This window comes from Orycteropus afer, unplaced genomic scaffold, assembly GCF_000298275.1.
Source record: "Orycteropus afer afer isolate SDZICR_OR568_19922 unplaced genomic scaffold, OryAfe1.0 scaffold00626, whole genome shotgun sequence".
Taxonomy (NCBI): domain Eukaryota; kingdom Metazoa; phylum Chordata; class Mammalia; order Tubulidentata; family Orycteropodidae; genus Orycteropus; species Orycteropus afer.
The window spans coordinates 567094-572765 of NW_006922213.1; positions in this window are offsets into that span (position 1 = coordinate 567094).

Genomic DNA, 5672 nt, shown 5'->3' on the forward strand with positions numbered 1-5672 from the left:
TATTTTGGTCATGTTGTCAGAAGGGACCATTCCCTGGAGAAGTATGTCATGCTTGGTGGGGTGGAGGGTTGACGAAAGAGAGGGAGGCCTTCAACGAGATGGATTGACATGGTGGCTGCGATGATGGGCTCAAGTATAGCAGGGATTGTGGGGCTGGCACGGGATCGGGCAGTGTTTCCTTCTGCTGTGCATTGGGTCGCTATGAGTCGGAAACGGCTCGACGGCACTTAACAACAACAACAACAACACAGGGTTTCTCAGTAACAGTCTTCCTATTTTTGAAAAAATGAATTATATATGGTATTTCTTGTGGACAAATAGATTCCTTTTCTTAAACCTTCTTGGCAATCTATATGGAGGCATTTCCCTACTTTTATATATCATCATGTTAGATTCAATGCTATCCCATCAGTTTCTTCACAGGTAACAGTGTCAGTTAAAAGCAAATGTAGAGAAAGATGCAGTTCTCATTTGACAGCACAGAATGTTCTTTAATGCATATATCTACTAGACTGCATCACAATCACCTGGAAGCTTTGACAAATACAGAATCCTAAGTATCTGTCTCTAAAGACCCTTGTTCCAAAGTTACAGGGAATAGTGACTAAAGATTCTTTTATTTATTTATTTTAAGTCAGTGGATTCTGTCAAGAAGACAAGATGACAAATCACTCTTTTAAAGCCTCCTTTTAGCTCTCTGGTGGCATAGTGCCTAAGCCATTTGACTGCTAACCAGAAGGCTGGCAGTTCAAACCCACCAGGAAGGAAGGTTGGGCAATCTACTTTCATAGTGTTACTGCCTTGGAAACTCAAGGAGGGGTCACTATGAGTCGAATCTGACTCAATGGCAGTGCATTTAGCTCTCTAACCAGATATCCCAGTAGTTCAACCAATCACTAAATATTTACCAAGCACCTGCTATATGCTAAGCAGTGCTTGCAGAGAATATAGCTGTGAATAAGACACCCTGAAAATAAAGACAGTGGGTTCTTTGAAGCCTTAATTTCTAGATAGTTCCGATTATGAGAGAAATATTAACTAAAGGGTAAACTCTTGAGATTTTCACAAGTTCCCAAAGTCTTGAGAGAATAGTGAAACCACAATGAGGAGGGCTCATTCGTTAAGTATTATAGATCTTCAGATGTATCATAGGATAGAAATTCAGACTGTCAGTTTGTGAATGCAAAGTTTTCATGCTCATAATGAAAAAAAAAAATGTCATTGCCTTCATTTTCCTATTGTGTGTTCTCTAAGAACCTATAACCTCATTCAAGGCATGCATCTTAATTACAATTTTCCTATTTGTTTGTGTGATTGTTTTATTCATTTGTATCTGTATCACCAGATTAGATGGCTCATGAGAATGACAGCTGGTCTGTCTTCTGTTCAGCATTATATCCTAAGTGCATCACATATAGAAGATAATCAAAAACACATTTGTTGAATAGATGAGTGGATAACTGAATGAGGTTCTTGTCTCAGCCATCATACTAAAATGTTCATTTTTGGAAGGATTGTAGACCTCTTCCAGGTAGTTTCCTTGGGAAGTTTCCTGATACATTTCTGATAAATCCAGCATTATCAAGTCATTGCTAGACATCTTGAGAACCTGTTGTACATTGTGTTAAAAAATACCTGTAGTGGAAGTAAATCCTCACAATTTAATGGTGAATTTTATTTCAAGAATAAGACAAAAGTCACACTTAATCAATGAAAGGTCTATAGCAATTTGCATATAAACTTTGATCTAAAGTTTTGGGTAAATACTCATTGCTAAAATTCCATCTAGAAAAGCTATATATATTCATTTCCATATCTTCAGTGTGTGAAGATGCCTGTTTGATTATTACCAAATGTTGAATATTTACACACACACACACACACATATATATATACACACACACACATACATATGTGTATATATATATATATGAAATTATCAAAATTATTATTATTTAGTTTCACTTGCCATATTTTGATTTGTGTATGTGTGTGTGTGTGTGTTTTATTTAACCTTGTAATGTAGAGTTGCTGCCCTAGAGAATGAGACTTTATTTTTAATCTCTTTCCTCTGGCAGGAGAGCTGTTTAGTTTGATTTCTTTTATTCTGTTTCAAATGGGTCTTAAGGTTTTAATTCCACTTCAACAGTGTGTGAGACCATGAAAGTGAAGCAGAGGAAAAGAGGTCTGGGTTTAATTTTTCTGAATCTTCTTTATGAGTATTTATCATTGATTACATTATCACTTTCTCCAGTGGAGCTGGTTTGACATGAAATAAAGACCATAGTCAACTTTTGGTAAAAGATAGGCAAGTGTTCCCTGCTATATTATAGGAGAATCTTTTATTATTATTATTATTTTGAAGTGGAAATAGTAGATAATTTAGTTAAATTACCTTATTTTTAGATATAGGAAAACCCAATGTTAAGGATAAACAAGATATTTTATGTGACAATATGTCGCACAATGCCTGGTACACAAAAGGTATAAATAGACACTAGCTTCTATTTCTGTAACAAATATAAAAGCAAATTATCTGTTTTGGGGGGATATAGAGTATAAAGAACATTTGTGTTGCAATTACATTGCCTGGGCATGAATTTTTGCTTAATATTTTCTAGCTGTGTGATATTACCACCATTGATCTGTCAGTATTTCATACTGTGGTGACTTATGTGTTGCTGTGATGTTGGAAGTGTGCCCCTGGCATTTCAAATACCAGCAAACTTACCAGTGTTGGGTTGGTTTCACTGGAACTTCCACACTAAGACAGAATGGTAAGAGGGACTTGCAATCTATTTTCAAAAAAGTTAGCCAGTGAAAAACTTGAAAGAAAGAAAGCCCCAAAGTAGATGTCAGAAGATACTGTGAAACATATAATAGCTAACGTTAATGGAAGAAAAGATGAAGTAAAAAAGCTGAACAGAAGATTTGAAAGGGCAGCTTAAGAAAACAAAGTAAAACATTACAAGAAGACATGCAAAGACCTGGAGTTCAAAAACCAAAAGATAGAACACACTCACCATTTCTCAAGCTGAAAGCTGGGAAGAAAATATCCAAGCCTCAAGTTGAAATATTGAAGGATTCTATGAGCAAAATATTGAATGATGCAGGAAGCATCAGAAGATGGAAGGAATACACAGTCACTGTACTAAAAAAGAATTCATCAATATTCAACCATTTCAGGAGATAACTTATGATCAAGAATCAATGATAATGAAGAAAGAAGTCCAACCTACTCTGAAGGCATTGGCAAAAAAACAAGGTTACAAGAATTGACAGAATACCCATTGAGATGTTTCAAAAATGGATGCAATGCTCAAAGTGCTCACTCATCTATGCCAAGAAATTTGGAAGACAGCTAGCTACCTGGCCAACTGACTGGAAGAGATCCATATTTGTGCCCATTCCAAAGAAAAATAACCCAGCAGAATGCAGTAATTATCAAACAATATCATTATATCATCACAAGTAAAATTTTGCTGCAAATTATCCAAAAACAGTTAAGGCAGTATATCGACAGGGAATTACCAGACATTCAAGCCCTATTCAGAAGATAATGTGGAAAAAGAGATATATTTGCGGATGTCAGAAGGATCTTGGCTGAAAGCGGAGAATACCAGAAAAACTTACCTGTGTTTTATTGACTGTGAAAAAGCCTTTGTGTGGATCACAACAAATTATGGATAGCATTGTGAAGGTAAATTCACAACACTTAATTGTGCTCATACAGAACTTGTACATAGACCAAGACTCAATCATTCAAACAGAACAAAGGGATACTGCATAGTTTAAAATCAGGAAAGGTGTGCATCAGGGTTGCATACTTTCAGCATACTTATCCAAATTGCTAAGCAAATAATCTAGGGATTTGGTCTATATGAATAAGAATGTAGAAATAGAATTAGAGAATGACTAATAACAACTTGTGATATTCAGATGAGACAGTATTACTTGCTGAAAATGAAGATGACTTGAAACACTTAACCAATGTAGATCAAAGACTACAGTCTTCATTGTGAATTACACCTCAACATAAAACAAAACTTCTCACAACTGGACCAACAAGCAACATTATGATAAAAGGATAAAAGATTAACTTTGTCAAGGATTTTGTTTTACTTGGATCCCTAACACCCATGCAGTCAAGAAATCAAAAGATATATTGCATTTGATAAAACTACTGCAAAACACCTCCTCAAGGTGTTAAGAGCAAAGATGTCACTAAGTTGTGCCTGAGCCTAGCCATGGTATTTTCTGTCACCTCATATGCATGCAAAAGGAAGATAGTGAATAAGGAAGACCAAAAAAGAATTGATACCTTTGAATTATGGTGTTGGCAAAGAATATTAAATATAACATGGACAGCCAGAAAATGAACAAATCTGTTTTGAAAGAAGCACAGCCAGAATGCTCCTTAAAACAAGGATAGCAAGACTTCTTCTCATGTACATTGGACAGGTTGTCAGGAGGGACCAGTTCCTGAAGAAGGATATCATGCTTGGTATAGTTGAGGGTCAGCAGAAAAAAAAAAAAAAAAAAAGACCCTCAAGGAGATGTATTGAAACAGTGAGTGCAACAGTAGGCTAAAGCATCATGAGGATGCTACAGGATGAGGCAGTGTTACATTCTCTTGTGCATGGGACACTGTGAAACCATCTTGATCACACCTAACAACAGTAACAACACATAGTATAAGGTAAATTACTTAATCATACTGTGCCTCAGGTTCCTCAATCTGAAATAAGAATTCAAGTCTCTCATTGTTCAGATTATATTTGGAAGCATACTAAGAAAACAACAAAGTGGATTCTTTCTCTCTTTTTTAAAGAGTTATAGAAGCAGACCATCCAGGGAAGCAATTGCAGCTTCTAGTATCATCAAAAATCCAGGCTATTTCTATTCTGCATCCTCAGCAAGTGGTCTGTGTCCTTAAAATCACCCCAGAGTACAAGACATCTGCTAGAGATTCAGCTACTCTGTATGCAGTCTCTGTATCAAGAACCTGAAATCAAATTTGGATTTTCTTTCTAAAGAAGAAGAAAACAGGAAATGTGTTGGAAAATAGCAGTTTTTCATATATTACCTCTTTTTCAGAGTTAGTATAATCATTAAACATGATGAAGCATGTAAGATATTAAGGACAATACCTGGGACATAGGGTTAAACTTATAAATGGTACTCCCTATTGACAACAACAGGAGTTCTGGTGGCATAGTGCCTAAGGCATTTGACTGCTAACCAGAAAGCTGGCAGTTCAAAGCCACCAGCCACTCCTCAGAAGGAAGCTTGGGCAATCTACTTCTGTAATGATACTGACTTGGAAACCCAACAAGGGGTCGCTATTAGTTGGATTTGACTCAATGGAAGTGACTTTTAGTATTGACAACAATTACATAAGCAATGGAGTCAAGACTTGAATCTAGGCCATCAAATTTTCATTTCTCCTGTATTGTAGTTCAATGAGTAAAGTTAATAGATGCTTAAGGATCCCCACAAGTTAATGGGAAGAGTCCTCTTGGTCCTTTTTTTAACACCCCCAAACTTGCAGGAACATAAATCTGATTTTGTTGAAATAACAATAATTTATGTCCTGGAACAGACTCAGTAAACCAGCTTAAAAAAAGATTGATGTAATCTATTTGGGCAATCTATTTCTTTTTTTTTTTTTT